Source organism: Onthophagus taurus, chromosome 1 (assembly GCF_036711975.1).
Source record: "Onthophagus taurus isolate NC chromosome 1, IU_Otau_3.0, whole genome shotgun sequence".
NCBI classification, from domain to species: Eukaryota; Metazoa; Arthropoda; class Insecta; order Coleoptera; family Scarabaeidae; genus Onthophagus; species Onthophagus taurus.
Genome location: NC_091966.1, coordinates 11,426,305 through 11,453,810, shown reverse-complemented (window position 1 = coordinate 11,453,810; position 27,506 = coordinate 11,426,305). Strand labels below are relative to the sequence as shown.

Genomic DNA, 27,506 nt, shown 5'->3' with positions numbered 1-27,506 from the left:
AAACGGTGTTATATTTCGAAAGTTTGTATTAAAACACTTGTCAATAGCATCTGTGTTAAGAAAAAAAACCTACGTGCGTTTATATTTAACATTCATTCAATCGAACGTTGTATTTGTGGGAGTGACCTAATTAGAGAAACAGACTTGTTTGAATTAAAATAATACAGACACCTTCTGGCCAGTAAATAACATGTTAATTAAATAGAAAGTGTGTCGAAATCTAGACAGAGTTTAGTCTTCTCGACATCACTTTGTCTGGATTTAACTCAATTTCCCTCAAACCACATAAACATTACCAAATCTGGAAGCTCAATTATTCCGTTGCAATATTCACTCGACACCAAAGTTTATCTTGCTTCGAATCCTATAGGATTTCCGAAGGTTTACGTTCAACATGAGACGATGTGCCACACGAGAGAATCACCTCTACACTCCTCCTTATTCGCTCAACTGTTTAATGTTTTAAACATTTAACTGGGCGACTTGCACTCTACACCTTTACTTCGATTGAACATCATGAATCACTGCCAATTGAACGAAAAGTAAAGAAAAGTAAATTGACAAACGTGAAATTGACATTTTATATAAAAATCTTAACTCCATAAAGTTTAGGTTAAAGTTAGGATAAGTCCTTTTAATATTTTAATCTTGTTATTTCTTTCATACCAAAAGAAGTCAACTAAAATTACAAAATTTAGAATGAAAAATAAATTGCATCACGTCTCCTTTCATTATTTTCCTGAAATGATGATATAAGTTCAGATCATTGGTGATTATATTCACGTTGCAGCCATACGTTTTGTCGCAGTCTGTACAGTATGCATTAATTTATGAAGTACAGAGGACGATCGCTGTGCAAAGGCGTTCACCAAAGGCCATTTACATCATATCAAGCAGTGTCACGTAGAGGAGCGGTGGCGGTGAGGAAATTTGCATTTACCGGAATAGTGCGAAGCAACGCAGCGACCAGAGGGAACCATCTACATGCTCCGGATGACGACACGTATTTTCTACCCACAACGGTATATTTATTCTAAAACTGTCGTAGGCGCAGAGCGAACAGCAAGCGCGTGTTTCTATCTCATTCTCTGGCTTCCTTATTGTATTTTTACATCCAATTATAAACAGCATTGCAAAGACATTTTTAAATTTAAAATGTACCACAACATGAAAATAAAAACAAGATATAAATAAATGGAAGTAAGTAGTAAATCTTGATTTCGGACAGAGTTTAGAGGTGGTTACCGCTCCACAAATTCCAATACATTCCCACAGGAGGCTAACTTTCTTGGTGATGTAGATTGTTTGTACTTAGTTGATTTATTTATCGAATTCCGATTCAACCCCATGTTTCCCGTGGACATCGTTTTGGCCGTCTACTTCAAGTTTCGAGTAAGCTAGGAGGTTTGCATCTGAGTCGTGTTTTATTCAGAACTTGTTCTTCCGCGGTTTAAGGCGTGGTTGAAAAAGTTATGATTCCCTCGTATTATGGAAAGATCATTCCTTGTCAGGGATTATGGAAAAGTTTGCGGTGGGCGCAGCGGTTTTTCTAGATAAAGTATATTTTCTCTCCCCAGTGAGGAATTAAAAAGTAAGATAATGACAAACATGACGGAGTTCCACGAGAGTAAGTAATTTTGTTGGCTCCAGGAAAGTTTGATGAAGAGCATTTATTTTTAAAAGGATGCACCGGTAAAGAAACTTTAATAGCCACAAAACTGTTATAGTTTACCGTTTTTTCTTACGTTAAGGTATTCATATTTTCAAAGTTATCCTATAAAATCGTTACTTTAAAAATACTTATAATAACTTAATATTTCATTTTTGAGATTAGATTTGTTTGTATATTTAGCTTCATGTGATTTTCTGGTTCTTAATTGATATTAATTAAGAATTTTTGGAGTCTAATACTGATCGTCCAGCTTATTAGCACGAAAAGTGTGTTAAATATGAGTTACACTAGTGCATGATATGATAGGATCAGTTTCAATGCTTATATTAAGTAAGTGTCTTTGACGGAATGAAGATTAATCTTAAATGGTACCAATATTAATGAGTAGCCTCAACTATCATCCAAGCATATATTATACAACTATCACCCTATTTTCTTTTGCTGTGCTGTAATTCCAAATATAATATAAACATATCATTTTATTAAACTGCATGTATTTAATTGAAGTAATAAATGTTATTTTATGTTGTTGAAAATGATATCCGGTCTCCACCAGAGTTAATACAAATTTTGGCTCTTTCCGTGGCATTTTACACCACGTTCGTCAAGATCTCCAGCGTTAGATTTCCAATTTTTTAGTAAATGTTGTCCTTGAAAGCTTGGAGGGAATCACTCCACACACTATTATGAATTAAATGTGAAATATTTGGACTTGATGGAGGTAGGCAAAATTCTTGAAAATTACTTTTGTCACCCAAATAAAACTTTCATAACTGACAGATACATTCCAATCGATGTATTCACGCCGTGAATTCGCTGCTTGAGTTCTTCGAAAAGCATCTTGTCGTAATCATAAGGTAGAAACTCCTCCAATAAAAACCAACTCCTACCAAATTAGACCTTCATTCACCACTCAATGAATTATAAGTAGATGTACTCAACTCTCCAGCTTAAATATTAGGTACAATTAAAAATTCTTCTATCTGTACATTCATGAGTTAAGCGATATCCCTGATAAGGAATGAAATTAGACTGAACGGTTATGAAAGAATTACTAGCCAATATTCCATTAGTAGTAGACACGATATGATTGGATGCTGCTTTGAAATAAGAATTTAAATCTGCACGAAATATATAAAACAAAACCATCACCTAATTAATGAAGTTTTATGAGTCTCCTTAGCGGAACCCCTTTTACGTTGCTGAATATAATGTAGTTAACTTTCTATAAGTAGGCGAGGATTAGGATTAGGAACATTGACCATCAAAGTTTTCATTTCTGAAGACTGTCGTTAACAGACTTGAATTAATAAAATGGATAAATCACCTTCCGATCCGTTTCACAATCAAATTCTGTAATTAGTCGTCTACACTGTAGATACGCTAATTTATAAGGGATATTTGACAATTTGAACAGTAAAATCAATCGTATACTTAATGCGAAAACAAACAGATTATATAATTGGCGATAACGGAACTTATTGAAAATCGAGCACTCGACATTAAGAATTATACCAAAGGGAAATATGTATATAGTAACACATTTTCTACAGAATTTAATATAATTCAATAGTCCTGTCTTTCTCTGCTTCGTCGACATAACTAACGCATTTAATCGAGTTAAGAAACAAGACATTGTTAACTTACTCGTATATGAAAATATATCGGCGCAGATAATAGATGTTATGGATGGCATATATACTAACACTACCACCAAAATAAAAACCACCCAAAGCATAACTAAAGACATACCTGTGGGCGAAGAAGTTGAACAAGAGGATTCACTAAGTCCTAATGAATCACATAATAATAATAATAATAGCAATAATAATATTTATTAACACCATATTATACATTGAAAAAAGAAGGGTAATACAAAAAAAATCAATTGAACAAAGGAAAGTATATAGACTAATAATAATACTAATAAATAATTAATGGAGTTAAAGAGGGCCACGTCAATTAGCGAAAACGCAAACTGTTTTTCATTGGCCCTCGAAAGTCTTAAATGAAATTATCCAAAACCCATCCCAGCACCAATCCCAATTGGTCCCAAACCCATGCAACGCCAATTCAAAGTTTTCAAGGTTTCATAAAATTCGTTATATGCCTAATGATTGCCCGCTTCCTCCTGCTGTCTCCGTAGTTCAATTTTTAATTTGTTTCTGAAACCACGCATATTCTCCAGCTTTATAGTAAGTGAGATATTGTTATAAATGCTAGGCACACTGTAGGAAAAGGCAATGTAGGCACTGTAGGAAAAGGAAATAAGGAGGGGTTTTATAAGTAAGGATTTTATGATACAGACAAGGCCGCGTCTCTTAAACTCATAAAAAGTTTAATGTTGCTGATGTAGAACCGATGTCTTGATAGGTGCATAAAAATTAAAAAGGTTAATGATATGATAATTAAAAAAATCAACATCGTTAATATTCGACAGCTCCAAAAGTTCCTGCCAAGGAAGTGCACTCAGCTAATCCAGAAAAATTTCAGAGTTAAAGTTTCTGAAGTCTCTATAAGTATGCTTTTAATTGTAGAACGATGCAAATCAAAAGACAAGGTAACAAACACAAGTGAGTGATCAGCAATGTTGGAAGCCATTAGACCCAAACCAGGATACCAGATGGAGACCCAAAAAATTAACTTAATTTGCCATACTGATGATGCCGTTTTGATTGGAAGTAACTCAGATGACCTGCAAAGGCTAGTGCATTAATTCAACATAACAGCTAAGCAGTATAATACAAAAATATCAACGGAGACAACAAAAATTATGGTAATATTCACTCGAGACGCTACATATCTAAGACGCTACGAGCTGCAAATTGAGAACTCGATAACAGAACAGGTCATGCATTTTAAATATATAGGTGTTGAAATTACAAGCGACCGTAATCAATGTAAAGAAACACAAGCATAAATCACAAAGACGACACGGGTAGCGGGATGTGTAAAGCATACTGTATACAAATACATGTGTATAGCAGGAAAAACAAAAGTATATAAAGCCATGCTATAACGCATACTAACATAATGTACCGAGACAACAACACAAACAAAGAAGACTAAGCAATGTACAAAAGCCAGAAAAGAGAAGTGGAGGGAACATGTAGAAAGAATGAGTAAGGAGAGAATAGCAAGAATTTGTATGTGGAAGGAAAGAGGCTATAAGGACGACCTCTTAAAAGATGGGATCAGAGCTGTTTAAGGCAATACGTCGAGATTCGAATATTTTCGATTGTCGTGTTGTATATTGCTAGACTATTTCATGAATAAAAAATATACATATTTTTAGAATTTTAATATTTTTTAATTATTTATTAATAAATTACATTGATTGTTATGGAAACATTCATGGATGTCTCGAAATTGCAGCGATTTATTGGCTGTTAACGTTATGAATGAAGTAGTCATCATTATTGTATGGGATAATGTAAGATTGGTGAGGTTTAAAATCTATAAACAAGAAAATATCTTACGAAGGGAATAACCGATGTTACTAACATATGTGAAGATAGTATTCTATGTGAAGATGACTTTTTGATGTATAAAGCATACTTACCAGCAGCATGGATACGAGTACTTAATAAATTAAATGTTATTTACCATCTAGGCATAAACATTAAACATTTATAACTATTTACTTATACTGCATGTCCTTAAATACTAACTCATTAATATTTTACAACTTCTCTATAACACACTGGACCCATTTAATTAAGAATTAATCCTACCCTACATCCAAAAGTCAAATACTTTACTAAATCTTCTTATCTGATTTTCATAATATATATTTTCATAATCTTACGTAAAAATTCATTTAGTTGATTTAATTTGGTCTTTTAAACATATTGTATACCGTACATGTTTTTTTTTTTAATCAAATGACAAACAATCTGAAATTTCATTTACTTATTTACAAGTTTTTTTTAATCCATTAATTTTTTTTGTTAAGAAAATTGCGAGACTTTTGTTTTTTAAAAAAGATTCTTTGTGTCTTAAACTATTTTCTACGGATCCAGTGCCGTCATTTATTTAGAAAATATTTCCTCTTTTCCCCTGGTTCAATATAAGCAATTTGATGCTGTACTCCGTAAGATCGGCAATGTATTTGAGAAAATTGCGGCCTCACGAGATAAACAGAAACGTACAAGACTTCTTTGTACTGTATTACGCTACTTTGTTTGAAAGAAAAGGTTCTTTCTTCTTTTTCAAGAAATCTTTTTCAAGAGAAACCCTTCCAGTACATTAACTTTTTTTGTCTTAATCAAGGAGCTATTATTAAAACTACTCCTATTAAATTTCTAGGGTCTCTTTCAAATAAAACTTGAAGTTATAAGTCTCTTTTAACGACACCTATTTGCTATGAAATGGCTTAAGTTTGTTAGTACATCTGCATCAACCTTACAGAAATAATTCAACCCTAAGGCTAACGTTTAACTTGTCAATTAGGTATTCCACCCTTAGGGGACGTCTGCTATTACGAATATGAACATCCCCTTTATGAGGTCTATTAAGTTGAAACTTTGTAGCTTATATGTTCCAAGTTTACTTCCTTACTCGCATTTATAAGTAAAAATATAAAAGTTACTAAAATCGGAAAATATTTTAGATTCTTTTCTTTAATGATAACACACAAAATTACGAGTTAATATATCACAAGTTTGTACAGAAGTATTAATAAAACCCTTGTTTTACGATTGAGGATTATATTCGCGCACAGTTCTCAAAGACATAACGTTGGATTAAATGCAATAAAATATCACTGATAGCACATAACCAACCAACCAAATCTCTTTCGATCTTTCTTTAACAACATTGCTAACTCTGTCTTTTCGATACGATCGTTGCGTAAACTATCGAAGTTCATTACATTTTCACAGATGCCGCCGAACTCGGTGCCAATTTAATTACACAACAGGCTAAATTGTCGTTTTATTCGCTTCGACGGTCAACAACGACCATAGTGGTCATATAAAATTCACGAGTGGCATTCGCTCGAAAGTTCAATTCGATTAAAACTATCACTTAAATAAATTGTTTATTAAATTTTAAGCTCCATCTATATTTTAGTATCCTTTAAAGTTTTTTTTTTAAATCTTCTGTTTATTTGAGCAAGTCCGTTACATTTACAAATATAAACAAATTAACGGGCAGAAAGTTTTGCGTTGCTCGTATAACGAGATAATGATATTTTCCCCGGAAAACGAGTTTACCGAAACCCAACCAGCCGTTCAGTTAAAGTTCTTTTTTGGCTCATGAAATTAAATTAAAAGGACTGTCTCCCCTCGAATCCTTCGCACTGTGAACAAAGAAAAAAAATCTTTGCCTTGAGGTTCAGTATTTAAGGAAACGAAATCATCTAGCGTTCCTTTTAAGATTGTACCAAACCTTTTCATGTAATTTTTTTCATAAAGTAAGGATCTTTGAGTGATTTGAAATGTTCAAAGGGACTTAGTTACTATCGTAACACGGCAACCGAATGTATTTATAATAGAATGGCTGTATCCCTGCTCAAATCCTGTAACGCATGTTACGTTAAATGCTCCCATGTGTTGTGTTACGGCAGGGTAATACCTCATGCTGCTTTAGGTAACAGTCCCCCAAGATTAGATAACGTGGGGGGATTTGTACTAGTTACATACCTACGTATCCGATGTGCTTATGATATATTCATTTATAATACCCATGATGAATTCTAACTCAAAATGTTATGCAAATGATTGTTAATATATACATATGTTATTGATTAATCATTCAGAAAATCAATCAAATAGAATCTGAAATACTTTGTAGAACAGTTTATATGTTATTGACATAATTAAATTGAGACTCTTTGATCAAAATGATCTATCGACACAGGAGAAACCTTCTTTACATTTACATAATGCTTCAATTAATTTTTTTCTGAAATTTGACTTTCTACACTTACGCTTCATTTAATAAGAAGTGGCAGATTATTTACTCACCTTCCACTTTGCACTAAATCTCTCGGGGGTTCTCTAAACCTTAAATGCGACAATTTTAATGCTACATGAAGCTATCAAGATGAAATGATGTTTTGAAATCATTGAAAATGAACTCTTTTTGCTGAGTATAGTTAGTTTTGGTTCGGGTACAATCCTTGAGTTGATTGAATTTTGTAGGCATGAAGCTGCAAACTTTCTTGAGAATACACTATAAAGAACTTCTTGAAATGTGAAACTCTTGATTTTGATTCCGAATTGGTGTTCATGGACTCTTAGCAATACTCCCACTAATTGTTTCAATGTTTTGTGTCAAACGACTTGATGAAAGACGTTTAGAGTACCTTCCCTTACCAATTGATTCCGTCTACCTTAATTTATATTTATTTTGTACGAAAATTGCGAACAACAACTTGTTCTTCCGCAATCTATTTTTAGTGACCTTTAACTCTAAACTATTATAGTGTTGTTCGAATTTTAGGACACCTCTACATTCTTCTTCGAAAAAATCATTATATACTTTGTATATTTCTTGTAATTTTCGACAATTTTTGGGTAGTTTTTGATACATTCTCTACAATATATGTTCCTTCACACATATTCTCACATATTCGAAGTACATAAAAAGAAAATATTGAACGTGGGACATAACCTAAACCTCTATCGTTTGTTTTTCATATAAATTTGTCTTAATAATCATAATTAACATTCAGCTATAAAACTTCAATTACAATAATTAATTCCATTAAATTACATTCCCGAAAGTGGTGTATTATTCTAAACATATACCCATATTGATATTGCTGCGCTTTATTAAATATTAATACTCTATCGATGGGCGTTGTGCAAATGTTGTTATTTTATCAACAAATTGTGACAAAGTTGCAGGCCACTGCAGTTAATTAGTTTTGGAATTATATTAAAAATTATTATGCAAACACGTGAACTTATTAATTTAGAATTTTATGACTTATTACTAGCGATGCAACATAATTATATTTTGGTGATCTGTTATGAACAATTTTTATTAATATCACTTTCATTAAATGTTAAATGTGTTAAATTTGAAATAGTATGGATTTTAAATCCATATTACTGTGTTTACTGATAAGGTTTACACAAAAATGTTTACACATTTTTTGTAGTATTTCTAGTTTTCTGGTTATAAGAGAAATTTATATACGAAAACGTCAGATTGAAAATTTGGAAATTTTATGGGTTACAACTAACAATACGAAATATTTGGAAAGGAATTGTTTGTGGATTATATCTTGCTTATACATGTATTATGAACAATTTTTATTAAGATCATTCCCTTCTACAGTGTTTAATTTTAGATTTAAAAACTATTTTCTGACATATTGTCATTCACTTTCACATGATTTTAAACCACTAAGGATGTTTTTGTAGCCGCAATACAAAGTGTTTATTGCATATCGAGCTGACCATCTAGTCTCTAAAAGACATTTAAAAATCTGTTTATCTGTCTCTAAAAATTCTTTCAAAATACAAATTTCATACATTTTTTGAATAAATTGGAAGAAATCAGTCGATTCTGTATTACATTGACCTGCGTGCACACCAACTAATTTTACTGAATGTGCCGTAAATGGTACATACTTACTACAATCTTGTTTATAAGCCAGAACAGTGACCTGTCATATTTAACGCAAAGTCTCGATGCAATTTTTAAAGTTAATATCATTTCTTGCCAAATATTTCGATATATGTCCCTTGATTAGTATAAATTTAACATAACAAATCATAAAGATTAATTGACTTATCGTTAGTAAAATCTGGAATAGAGTCAACACTAATTGAGTAATATTTGGTTAACATAAAATATACAAATACATAACAGTCAATAGGAAGCACAACCAAAATCTAAAATTTTATATTCAATTCGGCTAGCCATTCAAGAGCTGCAGGTTTAGTATCAAAGAAGTTCCTCGCAGCATTAGGATAAGATCTAATAGGACAGTCCTCAACAATGCACTGTATAGATTCTTTTGGAGTTCAGCACACACACGACATGATGGCAGTATTCCATATTTCTGGAGGCTATTACCACAGACACCATGTCTCGAGCTCTGCAGAGACCCTTCCATGGGTGAGGGAAATCAAAATCCTTTTGATTTTTGGTTGGGGAGGACCTGTCGGTTTATTCCCGGTGCTTCTTTGGCGTTCCAGTCTTTTCCCCGCACAGAGTTGATGTTATAGTTGTTTCTAGCTAGTTCCTCAGCAATAATTAATGGTGTCGAGATCGGCAGCAGTGTGTTTTGTCTTCATTTTCTTAAACTGTTTTGGAGAGCATTCTTCCTTCGCAAGTTTGACGGGGAATGTTTCTAAGCGTTGGAAACCAGTAAAGAGGACTGGATTTAAGACATCCTGATACTCTTCTCATACTTAAAATCAGTTGTGTGTCGATTTTGTGAGTATTGGAATGTTTATCCATACCGGCGCACAATATTCTACAGCAGAATAAACCAGTGACAGGGCAAAACATCGCAGTGTAGTTGCTGCAGTACTTCATATAATCCCGGAAAGTTTTTGTATGATGTTATTACGAGTTCGAATTTTCGCAGATGTGTTCTCTAGATGATATACAAACAAGTATTTGAAGAAACAAGTTTTGAAGAAATCTTGGTGTTATAGCGTATGATTGAGACAATTGAAGACTTGAGATATCCTCCCTAATAACCTGATAGCTATGGAGGACTACCTTCGTAAGTGGAGAACATCTAAACTAAAAAAGATAGTGATCAACGCTTTTCACCTGAATAATAAAATGGCATCAAGGAGACTCCAGGTCAGTTCTACTAACATTTCATGTACTATTATGTACAGTTATGTTTTTCTTTCGTACTATATTTCAGTGTTGTGTTGTTAAACTAATACTGTGTCAACAGTACCAACATTGCTACATCTCATGGTGTAAGTTATTACAAACTTCCAATTAGTCGGGGGAACTAAATTTTGTAAATGTGATTTCTTTGCTAGAGAGTATATTCACCAGGTCAGTTTAATGTATCGTTATTTTGTGGAGAACGAAATTTTGATAAACACACAGTACAGGTAGCTAAATTTGTGGTGTTATTGCTTCTTGTAGAATCAAATTAAGCAAATTTAATCGAAATCGGATATCGAAAACTAAACTAGTCGTGTTATTGTGTCTTCTATAATCGGTATTACAATAACAGTACCTATTTATATACAATAAAAGTAATATTTTCTGTATAGCAAGTATGTCTTGATGGAGGGATGAGTGACTATTAAACTTATTTTTTAAATACCATTTTTTTTAAGGTCGAGAAGTATTCATATTCTTCCACCGTTCATTTTAGTACCGATCCATAGAGACGAATTTAAAGTGCAAACACATTTTGGCGCCCCTTCAAAATAAGCCAAATTCTATACAATGAAAACATGTCGACAAAATTGTCATTAATATTCGTAGAAAGAAATTAAATCCACACTCAAAATCATAATTTGACTAAAAACCCTTTTCATTATTTAAATACAATTATTTCTCAACCGTCTCGATTTAGTACAGACCGTTTGCTGTATTTACATAATTGATTGTATAATCATTATGCAGATAGGATTGTACTCTATGGGAATTTACATAAACGCAAACTTCATTAGCATGCCTATTGTCACCAAATCTGGAAATTGAACAGGTGGCCATAATGTTTTTTTTTCATTATATTAAAATCTTTTCATATTTTAAAAGTAAACAGTATGAGAACTTCGCACATTTCTGAAAAATAAATATTTCTTTTCATTATGCATAAGGGTTGTTAATATCAACAGCTTCCACCTATACATATATGCAAATTTGTACAGTGAATACCAATTTGGATACTAAAAAAGCGATTTTCTGGAAATTGATGGTATTTACATTTTGCCGCAGCAAACGATGACAAATTACTTATTTCATATGAAAATAAATCGATATTCAGGAATATTTGTTTATTGACGTTCAAATTAATTGGATTTTCTTTCCATATTTATATTCTTATACCCACCAATATATAAAGGGCAAGTCAAAACAACTTCTAGAATTTCTCAAATGTTACATCTTTTATTTTTCATGATTATCTTTCAAGATCGTTTTCTTGGCATAAATTGAAAGATTTCGTTTTTCAAGAAAACGTTGGAGTTAGTAACGAGGATGATATCACCACCTCTCTATGTACTGCCAATCGTAAATTTACATTTCCATAACCGTGAACGAATTCTCATTTCAGATACACGTTATCTCGCCACAAATATAACATTTTATATTTATGCAAAGTGCAGCGCGCTCGGGGGCCTTTTTATTAAAAAGGCGACCGCGGTTGCGGCAAGAGAGCCGGGTTAGTGCTTCTCGGCGTAAGATGTTTTATGTCCGTCTCGTAATTTGATGCTTTATGCGGCAGTAAATCAGTTTTGCGGGCGTGTACGCGCCGTCGCCGTTCACTTCTAAACTTTGGAAAGCCGCTGCGGATTTTGTAATTTGTATGCGCGAACGGTTGAACGAAAATGGAAGGCAAGTGTGTATTAAAGGAAACTGTTTGCGTCTACCGTTCCCCGGCTATGGATTTAAGATATTGCTCTTTTAAGCTTCCCTTCGTTTCACCTCCTTCCCATTAAAGTTTTTCATTTTCTATTTTTGTAAGAACTGCGTTTTGTTCATCCAGCTGGATGCAAATCTTGGGAAGTAAAATTTTAAATAAACTCCAGGATAACAATTTACTTAGAATAACAAGAAAAGGAATAATCCGAATAATTTCTTCTTTTACATTTCCATAGGAATAATAAGTTTTGAAAGATAAATATTTTCATTTATAGAGCTAGGAAGGTATTTGTAAACTTTTGAAATTTCCATTTCCGTGTTGGGTCGAGATTTTCGAGAGTTATAAATTTGATTTACGCACGGAATTACCGAACACGTGCGCGAAATTTATAACGTTTCGCTTTCCAATTTTGATAATGTATTGTTTCGGTGTTTCTATGCCGCTGAAAAATTGCCGGGACCGGTGCCTGTCCGAAAACGTGCGATAAATTGACGATGCCTCCAAATTGTTCTCCAGCTTTGGAATACCAAAACAAAGTAAAGCCATTTCCAGGCATATATCTATCAGATCGATATTTTGAAAATGTATTAATTAAAATATTTTCTTTTCTTTCAGAATTTCGTTTCGTGTGAAAGTGTTAAGACATTGGTAAGCCAATTAATTTATTATAATTAAATTTTAAAAGTGTAAGAATTAAAGTGAATTGGAAAAGGACGAAATATGCCGAGATCAGATTTTAGACCGGAAAATCCCCACCCTATACCAAGAATCGACCGCAACGCAACCGCTCCTTAATTAGGAATTAATTAGGTTCATTACTTGGGCATTAATCACACGAACTCTTGCTTATAAATTATGTTTTTTTCAACAAGAGATAAACGATGAATAAGGAAAAGTTTTATGTTATCCATCTTTTAGTTGAATACAAATTCCTCTAATTTATGATAATAAAGTTCGCCAACCAAAGCTAAAAGTTTATTAAATAAATCAAACGATTTTTCCTGAAATAAATTGTGCGTATAAATTTATCATTTTTTTTTAATTACGTGTAATTTGTTACACTTATAATGTTAATACTTGATAAAAAAACACAAAGCAAAACAAAGTGGAGCATGAGAGGGAGGTTTCGAAATTTATAAGACTCCACACAATTCAAACCCCACGGAAGCACATTAATTGTGAATTGTTGAAATATAGCGGGAATATACAAAACCACAGAGTCAACATGAAAAGTTAAAAAAACAGGCAAAAACTGGGTCATAAACTTTATTTAACGGGACAAAAGTAAAGTAATTATAACAGAATTTATAAATGTTTTAAATAACATAAAAAAAAATTATATGTATTTGAACTATGAAAAAATGCTTACAAAAATCCAAAAGTCTTTGAAAACATTTGAAATAAAATGTTGGATGTAATGCCACGAGTATTTTTTAACAAATTTTACACCTATTTGGAAGTTTTATATACTTAACATGTTGTCATTATCATTCACAAGTTTCTTGATTTCATCTTTTCTACATTTACATAAAATCCATGAATTGGTTACCACCATTTATTATTTCGCAATTTCGCCCTAAATTGCAATGTTTCGGCTCATTAGACCTCTACCTAATATGTGTGTTGTATATGTGAATTGCGTGAGGAATATTTACCAATATAATATATTTTATTCAGCAGAATAACGATGTGCTGGTTTTGTAGGTTGCACCCCATACCAGTTTGAAGCCACATTATACTACGGAATTGTCTTTCCATCGGTATATCAACTCGTTCATTTTCAAAAAGTAAAATCACTGAGACACACACAATATCACTGCAGTGTCACCAAAGTACTTGAAAGGAGACGTTTATGTGGATAAGTATATAAGTTATGGGTTGAAAGCAGATAACAGAGACATAGCACCGGTTAATGAATTGGTAAAGAAGCTGAATAGAATAATTGACGGTTTTGGGGATGAAGAGAGAGAATATTTAGAAAAATCAAAAAATTTTGAAAGATTGGACTATTCGGTGGCAAAAGATACGCGGAATTTCAGTTACAACAGCCCCTTCAGTCACTTCTTGAGATACTATACAAGCAACCTATCGTTATGGTCTGATACTGTATCTTGTTCCAATTTTGAGGTGATGCCTTGCCAACTCCCATTCTTCGATGGCTCGCACTCCGAAGTGAGTATTTGTTCAACAGCCTCGATCCGCCTAATCATCTCAGTGAGAATGAATGTTAGAAAGGTATTCAGCACAAGGCTATTCAAATCTCTCGTCTACGACTGATTATATCCGATAGATTAACGTCCCATCCAAAGGGGAAGACCATTTAAATTAATCTTCAATGTCTGCAACATACAATTGGCCCTCCAGATTCCCATCCTCATCTTGTCTTTTTTTCCTTAACGAATTTGCGTCGATTCTCGCCACTTTTGCAACGTCGGACAAGGATCTCTCCTCGCTCCGCAAATTGCGCTTCGCGCTGATGTCATAGCAAATTGATGCTGCTAAGTTGAAAACCGTTGAACAGGATTTTTAAATCTGCATCCTACAGTTAAAACGACATAAGCACAAACAAAATTGTATCGCTCCAATATCGGTTTATAATTTGTACAAATGCCAACTTCATTACGACGTGATGAAACTTTTTTGTGTTGCTTGAAAAATTGAGTAGATGTAAATGTTTCAAAAACTCCCTAAACCTAGTTACTTTATTGCGAAAACCAAAATCCATACTGCAACACATGTCTTTTCTGTCTTTGATCATTCAGAAATCAATTCAATCAAATACCTTTAGTTTAATCATGATGAAGATGACTTCGTCGCTCTTTGAAACCACTGCTTCATCCTCTTCTGCAATTCGATTGAAATCAAGAGTTGCTATAGCTGAAGCATTTACAATTTTCACAGGAAGTTTGTCAGAAAAATCATCCAAGTGCTCGTTACTGATTGTTATCACAAATCAATCACAAGTCATATCTAACAGTTCAAATAACATACTCAAAAGAAATATTCAATCACTAAGTTGTAAGGGAAAGGTTCTCAGATTTACGCGCTTTTTGTACACACAGGGTGATAGTTATGATTCAATTAAATCTTGAGGGTTGAATGCGGGACATTTGCTCTGTGAGAGGACAAAAAAGACGAATAAAGTAAAGAAAAAATACAACAAAATAACATCATGCGATATTGCAACCACTCAAAATCAATCAGATGATCAGATCATTTTTTCCAACATCTCCATTTTTTTCTGGTTGGATTTCCAATGGAAAGCGTTGTGGAAATATTTTAACTTGTTGGTGAAAAAAAGTAAGATAACAGATAGATTGCTTACCATAAGTCTTACCATTACATCAATTTATTTTTTATAGTTCTTGCATTGTGGGCTTTGTTTGGTATAAGAAGATTCTTTTTGAACATGTAGTGTGAACCGTACTCTTTCAGCTATCTCCCGTTAAAGTTAAAACACGTTAAGCAAGTATTTGGCTTGTTCAATAACATTTTCATGATTGTCATCTGCAGAACCTTTAATGGTTTAATATTGCTGTCGGTAACAATCCCAAAACAATAATTCTATATTGAGTGATTGCTTTAACATTCCTTTATCATTCCTTTTCTATAATTTTAAATCTACGTGGTTGACTACAAAGCTTATTATACAGCCGATTTGCTTGTTCCATTTGAAATTAGAATCTGCAGTTATATCCAAGTATCAAAGATACGATAACTAATTTCTTAATGTTAAATGAGCCATTAAATTGCCAAACTGTTTCATTTCGTTGTTAAATCTACGGGAAATCTCATTTATTTTCTCATACTTATATAGAATTACTCTTCTACTGGTGGAAGTGAATAAATGAAACCATAATGATGAAATCATGACACAACTTAATATTTTTGAGTTTCAATAGATCTTACAGTGTCACGTATGGACCGTCAATATATCAGGCGTTTCCCTTTTTATTTAAAGAGTTATTTTATTTTTAAATTTATAATTGTTTTACTAAATATAGAAACTTTGCAAATCATATACTGAGGAGATTGTAACAGCGCTTCCCTTTACTAACACTCGGTGTAGATTTGGAACTGAATTTGAATCGGTACAAACCGTCGATAATACTCAATGGTCGGTGATCCCTACATTCTCCTATACAATTTCAATCCCGTTGATTTTGCACGGTCTACAAAGTACTAAAACAACAATCCACAACGTTTAAGGAAAAATTCAAGGAGAATTTGAAACTTTAAAAGATGAGGAAACAATAATTCTTATTAACAACAATAATATCATTATAAAACATAAAATAAATCAATTCGCGTTATCAAAAATAAAAGTAATAATTTAATAATTACTAATGCAGATTAAAATGTAAATATCTCTATTTACTGATAAACTACAACTCCATAGAGTATAGACAATTCATAGAACGAAATTAAAAGCAATCATGATAAAATTAGTAATGCATTTCATAACTCGCAGCTATTTTTTAAATTGCGCAATGTTGATTGTACTAAATTTGAAGCTGAGTTCTAAAATTCTATTCCTTTATTCGTTATTTTACATCAACGAATCCTATCAATTCGTCCAATTATATTTTTAATTGCTACGGTTCACATAAAATTTCAAAATTTCATCTAATTTTTTTGTGAAAGAATTTTACTATTTAAAACAGCACAGAACTAAATTTTTGTAAATTTAGCGTTATACTATTACGAAGATTTATGAATAGCTTTAATTCTAAAAGGGAGATGATTTACATAAAATTCGTAATTTTTATTCATTCATAAAGTTACAAACCAACAATTCAAAAATATATTCATAGGTATATTAATACCTCTTAAAATATAATTTGTTATGAAGAAAAGCATAAATGCAGTTTTTTTTGTTATCTCTAACGTGTATGTTTGCGAACGTAGCCCCCAATTAGATAGGATTTTACATGTATAGTACATGTATATTGAATATAACCAGAGAGCCGATTTCGGTGAACAATATCTCATTTGAAAGCTTAATCCTTGATCAATGCGAAAATGGGTGTACTCGATTCGAAATCTCTTTGAAATCCCGCTAAGAAGCCAAAATATTGCGAAAGTACACGAAAAATAAATGAAATTTTTTAAGTGGTAATAACTCATAAACCATGTACTCGACCATCAAGATTTAAACGTCATTCGATTTGTCATAGCTTCATCGATTGAATCCCCAAAATGATAATCATCATAAAATTACATAGAAGATAAATTGGGTATGTGGGTATGTAACTAACCATATCATGCATACACTTTAAAACGATTGTTGCATTTAGAAAAGAAGTTTGTAATTAACATGATCATCAGCTTTGAAATAGAGTTTGGCGACTTTTTTCAGGAATATTTAAATAACGTTATACCTGTAATGATGATCGTTTTTCTTAATGTTTTTTTCTTACGTTTGCCTCACTAAAAGACCGTATATTACCTTCTTCGCCTCTGTCATGCTAGTTTGGTGATAAAAAGATCTAATTGCAAAGTCGTTTGACTTGCAAGAGATGTAAATATGTCTACACCTGTTGAACATAAAACATAGACAATAGGTATATTAGGTTATAAAACATTAAATAAAGCAGAAGCGATTTACGACCGACATTGGAACATGTTATGAAATCTATTGCATCCCTTTTTGAGCACTCCCATTCTACAAATTTCTCAAGTATATCCTTCGCTTCTAACACCCTCATTAATCAGTTGAGCCACAATAAAAAAAATCTACGTTTTCATAATTTGATTCTTATATCTGGCTAATAAAAAGCTTTCTGAACTTCCAATTTTCTAATAATTATAACTCATATTATAAAGATAACGAAACTATGCCAACATAGATACCTGCATAAAGATTCATTTTTATAATAATATCAATTGTATTTCAAAAAACTTAGTAGTAAACAACAAAATAATAAAAGAAGAGAAACGATGAAATACATTTATTATTCGAGATCGACGCTACACGTGTTTCTAGCAAAAACGGAGTTCGTCTTCAGACGATATCTTACCAGTCTGTCTTGTGACTTGATTGTATTTGTGTTCGGTTCTGCTTTACTACAAGTTTTTGTTAATTTCTTCTCAACGCTTTTTAAACTCTATGTTGGATGTTTTCTGTTTTATGTTTGACAAAATAATGGTCCCGGTATAATTGACGGAAATTATAAGTTTCAATAATTTATGTTCTCACTTTTATACATAATAGTTTCCGAAGAGTAACGTTTTTGCTCGAAACACGTGTAGCACCGATCTTGAATAAGAAATATATTTCATCCTTTATCTTCTTATATCATCTTTATACGTAGAATCTTAACAAAACTCTAACATTTGAAAGTTTTCTTTTGGCAATAACTTATTTATTATCTTATTTATAAGGGAAACTCTGACAGAAAGTTTTTTTACGTATAAATGTTGCATATAATTAAAACATGCGATCGTATTATGTCGTTGATTTTAAATTAAAAATAATCTGAACAGTCGTTACTGACCTGAACACTGAATAGTTTTGGTTTCAGCATCGTAATCAATGTTCCTAGTTGGTAGGTTTCCCTCAGAAACATTCCTCCGAGACCACATCCACGAAAATTCGTAATGTTTGGGGAATACCGGGTGATTCAGATCACCAAACTAAGTTGAATCAATGAACGAAACTTCCAAAATTAATCGCTAATAACATTAACATACACAAAGCTTTACAAAAAGAAAATCAAAAAGCTTAGACAGAATAACCAATATTGAAAAAATATATGATGCAACAAAAGTACAATAAAAAGTTGTGTTAATTTCATTAATAATATATATAAAGAAACCTAACAATTTATAAATATTTAATTTAGAATTGGTAAAATATTTAAAGTTAACATCAAAATAATTGCACTCAAAAGAGCAAATTGCACCAGACAAATAATGAACGGAAATAATTAGGAACTGAAAAGATTACGTAAGTGAGATTACTGCAGAGAGCATTCCGAATCCAGTTTCATCAACTCGTCCGGAACAATTTACCGTAAAGCGAATTTATTTTACAAGAGCAGCAGAAAGGTTGAAACATCACTGAGTAATAAAGAAAGTATTTTTCTTTCATTCAAAAAGAGTACACTTTGTAATTCATGATACAAAACAAGATGAAGTTCTGTTTATTTTGTCAATTTCTCGAAAAAAAAAAAGTAATAAGAGTAAGATAAAGTTAATAGCTTAAAATTAGGTACATTGTAGATATGAAAATTGTAACGAAAAATAGTTTAATGATGGTAACAAAAAGTTTTCGCGTTCGATATAGGAACGAGCTTTGACGGTAATAGATGCAACGAAGCTTTAAAAAAGATATCTACCGTCGTTCGGCATGGAGCTTTCGCCTCGACAAAAAGTGCATTTGCATTTTATTACGTCGCGAGAGTGGAAATTGATGTCAGGGGAATTCAAGGAACTGCGGTGAGAGAGTTGTTTCTCAGATGGTGTACATGGCACCGTATTGTGCTGCCAGATCGTTTTCGCAGTTTCTTGTCGACCGTGGAGGGCGGATCAGCTCGTAAATAAACCAAAAGAAATTCATTACCGGTGGGAGTTTCAGCTCTCAAAATTAACCGGCTACGTCTTATATTGGCCCATTGGGTCCCCAAAGCTATTTCATTCTGAAATGTCAATTTCACGAGAGACTGGATTTCACCGGGAAGAAACTATCTTGGCTATTTTCTTTACATCTGACCAGATTTTTTTGTAGTACAAAAATAGACTTATATTAACAGATTTACAACATTGAGTGTTTTATATTTCGAGAAACCAACTACATTAAAAGATTGTAAAAATTGCTTTTCCTTTATCGTAACCATTTAGCATCTAGCCACGATTCATTTTTAATCTTGCGGATTTTCACCGTGCCACAAATTACTAAAGCTCGCTGTTCCGCGGGGTCTTCGGGGATGATTTAGGGTAATGACTTGGCGCTCAGATCGCAGACCGTATTTATCAGACTCAGAAGTCTTACAAGATGGGAACAGTTTCTGCGAAACGACTGTTTAATGTCGGTATGTCTTAAGTCCGGGTCGGGTTACGACTTAAAGACCAAATTCCAATGTTTTTGTTAAAGTTCCATCACGGCCCACTTAAGTAAGCTATAACCACATTATCCCTTCATCTTATTAAAACATTCTAGCGCAAATGTATTTGAAAATCAAATAACATAATTTTCTTTCCGTCAATTGAAATTGAGGAAGTCATAATTTGGTAGTCGTAGTAATTGATAGAATGATTATTAAGTAGTCATTATGTAGAGTTATTAATTGCATTACCATATATAGCATAGTTAAATAATGATAGTAATTTTTCATAAGGCTACAGTTAATATGACAGAATGCTAATTCCAATATATTTTATGAATTTCTTATTTAATTATTCAAACAAAAATAAATTATTCTAAGGTTTAAAGATTGGAAATAGTAATTTATTACAGTTATTTGTATATTTTTAGATATTTATGTCAATGCGTAGTGCTTCACGGATGGAGAAGTATGTGTTGCTGTGGTCGGTCCGAGATTTCATCCGTTCCTCTTGTTGGTTCCTTTTGGAAAGGGGCAGATGTTTCACCTGACATCTTCAGTGCGTTGTCGCAGCCTTCTCTCGTCAGACTGAAATATTTATCTATCTATATTAGGGGAAAGAATGTTGAAAAATCTATAATATATAGTTTTTCTTCCAAATTATAGTTTGATGTAAACCAACAACAAAAATATAAAGTTGAATTGAATATGAATATTGAATATGTTAGAGTTTAGACCAGTGATAGTAATCGATAGAGATTTGTAATGAGAGAAGAAGAAAACACACTATCTTAGACTTTAGAATAAGGAAAGAACAAGTTGAATAGAAAAAATTTGAAATGATAGGCAAAGGAAAGTTAAATGTATGGAAAAGATTAAAGAACGCTGTAATTTAAGAAAAATATTATTATGAATATTATTATTGATGAAAAGGTTTGGAAATAAAAGTTTTCAACATCTGATACCCAAAGATATTTTACTGTTAAATAAGCAAAAAATATAATAGATAGCATAAAACGTATCTGAGGTCTAAATGACTATGAACTGTATCGGTAATATCATGTGAGTATTATTTGTGCACAGATTCTTGTTTGATCATGTTTTAATTAAAGCTACTTTTGTGTTGTTTCGTTGCCAACTGTTTACGTTCTTTTTATACATTTGAGGTTTATTGTTTATTGTTGCCATAATATTTTCTAATTTAACTTCTTTTCTCCTTACACAGCAAGTTAATTTGTTATAAATATCCAAAGTTCATTTAAGAACTTGTAAAACTTATTCTCCGACTCTATAAATTACCTCACCTACAACGTTGCCCTTTACACTCATAAACGTTAAAAGTTCTTACTTCCGAAAACCACAAGCCGAATGTTTTTCCCACATTTCTTGATATAGCGACAGTAGTTACGCGAACCAAGCTATACAAAACACCGGTTATGCACAACCAGCTTCTTAAAATATAAAGATTGTATGCAATTCTGCAGCCATTATTCTCCAGAGTAATGATTTTTGTTTTAAAACAACTTAAAACAAAAATATAAATGAAATAAAGCAAAGAAAAGTGTCAGTTAAAATCAACTAAAGGAAATTTATTATCTAGTAATTTTCCTAACGATACCATTTCTACCTTTGCCGAGCAAGAAACCTAAAATTAATTACATCCATTACCCAACCGTGTAACCATAGCTACCAGGGGCTCTAATGTCCTCCTGCAGTAGGATTATTGTTTTGCATCAACTGTATTAAATTAGTCGTACGAGATAATTCTGTGCTGTGTTTTATATGCGAATAACGAATGCCCGTCGACTGACTCTCGGGGATCTAGGGGGTGTTGTAGGGATTTAAGGATGGCACAAACTGGGGGAGCTAGTAAAAAGCCGCCCCTTCCCCACTGAAACGGCAGTTCGTGTTTCACTAATTAAATGCCGACTCTATGCCATACGAATGCCGTCTCCCCATTGTTTTGTACCGTTCCCGATAAGAACTATTTATATTAATGGGAGTACGTTAAGAAACAGCTTCTTTTTTTAAGATAAACTGATTTTAAACTTGTCTAACCAAAAAAAAATAAAAGAGGTAATTGTGCCTTTAAATTATACTTAACTTAAAAAAATTTGCATATTAAATGGAAATTAATTAAGGGTTGGTAATAAATTTGGTGCAGCGGTTCGAAAAACAACAACGAAGGCTGTTTCTTAACTCCGGGTCCTCCCGGTGGTGGAGGAGAGATTCCGTGGTAGAAAAATAAAGGTAAAGTCGCACCTCGTTAATGCAGCTTTTTATAGGTACTCTTGCTTTTCCCACGACCTAAACCTGACTTAGTAAAACGGCATAAACAGCAGTGGAATTAACTCTTTTAATATTCTTAGTTTTAGTGGACCATTTTAAAAAGTTACTGAAGAAAAATAAAGTAAAGTTATTCATTAGTATTAAAATAACCTATAAGACTGCATTTTATCCAAATATTTGCATCATCACTTTAATATCTTTATACTTATAGATAATGCCCCAAAGGTGCGATTCTTTCTAATGGAGCTAGTTTTTAATACTTTTTAAAAGTTCTTTTGGGTGCACTTTCGGATATGGTCCATGTGACGAACACTTCAAAAACTTCGTAACGCAATAAAAGGCCGTATTTCACTCCAAGTTTTACTTTGTTATTAAAGGGATTTATTGGATTTCTTTTCGTAAAGTGGGCGGGTTTGTGTACATAGGAAACTTAGTACGTGAACCGCACCTTCAAAGTTCTTGTATTCTTATTGACGGATTTTCTGTCGTATAAAACGTACAAACTCTTAACAATGAAGTATATGAAATCTAATGGGAGCTCGAAAATAAAGTACTGAAATAATTTTAACACAAAATTTCCACAACTCATGTTGTAATATTAAATGATGAATTTGAGGTAGTACGTAAAATAAATATTATTTACATAAAATGTAACTTTTTATATAACCGCTTTTAACTTCTACAAGCAAACAAATTTACGATGTAAACTTTTCCCGTTACGTTTCAGAGGTTTTGTTAAAACTTTTTACCATAAAAACGATGAAATACTTTATTTTATTAACAGCTTTTTTTGATGTTGATATGATTTAATTGTCCCTGAAAAGAAGTTTTATTAGATATTTAATGGAATTCCTGCCAAATGATTTAAAAGGTAAACAACTTGATGCTTTATATAAGAAATAGATAATTCAGAACATATTCAATATCTTAGATAGAAGCACATAGAGGAATAAAAGATTTAGAGAACATTTAGTATATTTTATATTTTTTTTTAATGTGATTCTTTTTTCATTACAAAATTTGAGGATTTCTATTATTGTACTTTATTCCTATTTCAATATGATGGAGAGATGTACTACAGGTGCATATAAACCGCTTATTGCAGGTAGGCAACGAGAAGGATTGCATTTTGTATTTTACAGGGAAAGAAATTTTTGCATTTTCCAATTTTATAGTAGAACGAAATAACTACATAAGCTGCGCTTAATGCATTTTTTAATTCGGTCTTTCTATTCTTTAACCTCTTAACGTAATTTTTTTGTCAAAAAGTGGTGTTTAAAAAATCTTTAATAATAGATTTTGAAATCATACGTATATTGTTTGCGCGCAAAACATCGAGTTTGGTGTTGATACACAGTAAAAAAAATGTAGAGTAAATATTACCTCTAACAATGTTTTAAATCCGTCCAATGTATTTATTTTTTTTTACCTAGTGTTTAACCTTTTTAATCTATAGCTTTATCTATGTATGGTAAATTATAAAACAATGAATAGCACATAACCCTTTGTCACACAACCGACAATAATACCGAGTTTCCTAACACTTTCTATTTCCCTGGTCATTCTTTCTGCAGCACACCGTGCAACAACTTGTAGACGAAAGTTTTTTTTCAATTGGTAGAATAAAATGAGAAAAATGGGTTTCGAGTTTCAAAGATCCTAGCTTTTTTGGTCTTAAATGGGTGGTAGTGCTTGTTTGTACATGATGTTGAACTATTTTTTCCAGAAGATTTATTATAAATTCTAAACGTAAATTGAAAACAGATAAATAAACAATGATTTTTATAATATTTTTTCCTCAATTTCTTATGTTAACAAAAATAAGACATCCTTACAATGTCCTTGTAATGTCATTCCTCCTCCATCAGCCTCTTCTAATTATCGTAAAATCTTTCAAGATTCATTTCTTTGAATGTTGTGGTCAAAGTCAGTCCAATCATCATCCTATGTAGGGTATTGTTGCTATTCTAGCCTACTCCAAAGAAGTATACAGATCTTACATCCTATCGCATGTAGGTACTTTGTATTACATTATTTGCCATGTACTTTTGTATTAATTTAACAACCTTGGTTGCAACCCAACCCTGCGTCACCTTCACAGTACATAAAAACTGTCCCCGAGTGATCTAGTTAGATTAAAAACATCATAAACATTGACGATAAACTTCCTACAATACGTTATCTTAAGGAGATGTTGGCGATATAATCAATAGTGATATTCTTAAGCCGCAAAACTTATTAGTTTTACTCTATAGTACAAGTTCAGCGACATTCTCATTGAGAAAGTATTTAAATTTTAAATTGCCGTTTTGGAGTATTACAGACTACTTGTTAATGTCCAACAAGTAGCATTGTTTCTTTGGTATGGCTAATTTAAATGATAATATTTGATTTTCTGATATCTCATTTAAACGTAATTATTAATTAGTGTACCTACATCTTTGGAACGCACTAAATTTACTATGCATGTCTTCCTGAAAAAGGAACAGAAAGTGAATTGGGAAAAGTGATTTATGTATCTGTAGCCAAAGTGAAAAATTCAGAGATTGCTGCTTCTAAACCTTTTCTATGATTCGATATTTAAACTTTTAACAGAGGTACTTCAGGGAGACCTCTCTACTATGGAACTATCATTAAGAAAGCCCAAGCTGTTTTTTTTTTCATATCGATGTTTTTTAGAAAGTATTTCTTCTTCGACTTACCAACATTAGTCATATCGCCCTTATTGACTGTATGTGGCTCTTAGTACTTATTGACATTAGATACAATGAAGTATGACTTAGGTTGATCACAAATATGCCTAACTTGGCATCGCTGCTGGAGTTTACTTGCTCGCAACACACGAACTGGAATTGTAGAAAAATGAAAGATAGGTAAAGGCACTTCTCCGGCCGAAGACGAAAATACCCAATGCAACAACGATGTCCGGTTTAGCATATAACATATCTATAACGATGATATTAAGGCTTTAAATTTTATTACAGTATCTTTAGTTTTAATATTGAAGTGCCTCTGTCATAAGTGACTTTGTCTCGTTTACAATAAACGTTATGACCGAAGTGTACATAACATTTGTCGGCCCCAAGCGACCTGGTCTTAACAATGTCATTCGGGTTTTAATATCATGATAGCAATTATTAGCAAGTATTAACAAGTATTACAATGTCTCAACCGCACGCGATCTTGGCTCGTTATACTTGAACCTCATCAGTTTCGATATTGCAGGCTTATAGTTTAGATTGAGTATTGATGACAAGTTATCATTTGGTGGTCTATTACTAAGCTGAGAACATTCCATTACATATTGTAAAGGATTTGTTCTTAAATATACATATTTCTACCCTTTCAATGATTTTTATTACTAAGTGATGTATATGTAAAGTATTTATGTTTTTTATGTATTAGTATGTAAAATAAAATTAACTTGCCTTTTCAAAAATCTAGACAAAAGAAGTAAATTATGCGGACTTTCACCTTCAGTTTCACAATCAATTTTAAAATTTAAATTTTCATTTAAACTTTCAGACTTTTTATAGGTATTAATAACCATGGAAACATCACTTTAAGAGAAAAATTAAAATTTTAAATTGGTTATGAAACTGGGTGTCAGCCACATTTTAATCCTTGATGAAAAGTTTTCTTGAGTATTAGTAAAAGCCTAATGGGACTATGTCAATGTATTACGAACAATTTCAACCTCAAATATCACAAAAATAATTAATTTATTATGATCTGTCTTCATTTGTCATAATAAAGTATCTATTAACTAGAGTGTGACTAGATATACTATATGAGGACATCCAATATAATATTATTTAATCCTGCATATAAATAAATAAAGGTTTATAAAATGTTAATGAATTACTTCAAAGAAATCGCTCGTGGATTTTGTCATATTTGGTATTCAAATATGAAAGAAATAACAAAATTGAGATGCTCCAACAATTCTTATGCCCGTACAGGAGTTGTTTTAATATCCGCTTTTCTATGAATAGACAAGCGCTGATAAAACAGTGTTCAGATGCGATGCTTTGATAGTAAGCAATAGAAATAGACAACAATAACTAATATGTAAATATTTCACCATATTCGATATCCTATACACAGTGAAAAACTTTATCAAGCTGTCAAATAGTAGAACCCCCGCAGTTATTTGAGTTAAATTGTTTGCCTAGAGGGTAGAATGCTAGAAATTTGACATAAAAGTGGATGGATATATTTTATTTTTTCGATATTCCATATAGTTTCGGGGAAAATCGCGGTTATGTCGAAAACGGCTGGGTAGATTTCAACAAGGTTTTAACCAAAATATGTCAAATAATTGCATTTGTCAGATCCCGTTTCGGGCTAGGTTCGGTGACAGAGGGGTTCCAAACCCACTTTCGTTGTTTTTTTGTTATTTTGATTATCTACTGACTGCTTAACCAATCATATTTGTTTTAATAAAACATCTTTTCAACTGCGAAAGATGTTTAACTGAAAAAATATTAGACATATAACAGCAAAACCCTTTTAAAGGATTCACATCAAATTAGCATAACGCGATGCTACAGGAATGATGTTTCTCATGTTTCTCACACCCTACATAAATTCTGAATACTTATCATGCCTGCGCAAGAATTGAATATTTTGCAATTATGAGAATAAACACATACATACCTCTAAGATGATTGTTGAAAGGCATGCATGATCGTAAAACACACAGTTAATTTTAATGTATCACACGTAAGTCGCTAAAACAAGTTAAAGTTCATGTTTAAGATCGTGTACAATTAAACACACTTGTTTTCAATCCAATGAATAACCCAAATTATGGCATTGAAGCTTATATTATACTGGATAATAGCGCAATTACCACCAGGGTTAAGTTGCCGCAGATGCTTTAGTATTTTATTTGTTGATTTTCTACAAATAAAGGAGTAAATTTTAATTATAGATGATACCATTTCTTCGAGATTCAATTACAAACACGTAG

General features: G+C 32.3%; 1 protein-coding gene across 4 annotated transcripts in view; it reads left to right on the top strand.

Moving 5' to 3' along the window:
- LOC111420512 (sticks and stones) overlaps positions 1–27,506 on the top strand; it is a 368,860-nt gene that overhangs the window by 163,968 nt on the left and 177,386 nt on the right. For 3 of the 4 annotated variants that reach the window (XR_002707091.2, XM_023053525.2, XM_023053524.2), the window contains exon 3: positions 12,813–12,845. The exons of the other annotated variant lie outside the window; for it this stretch is intronic. The gene's annotated coding sequence lies outside the window, so the exon portion shown is untranslated. The remainder of the gene's footprint in view (positions 1–12,812; positions 12,846–27,506) is intronic. 4 annotated transcript variants of the gene reach the window in all.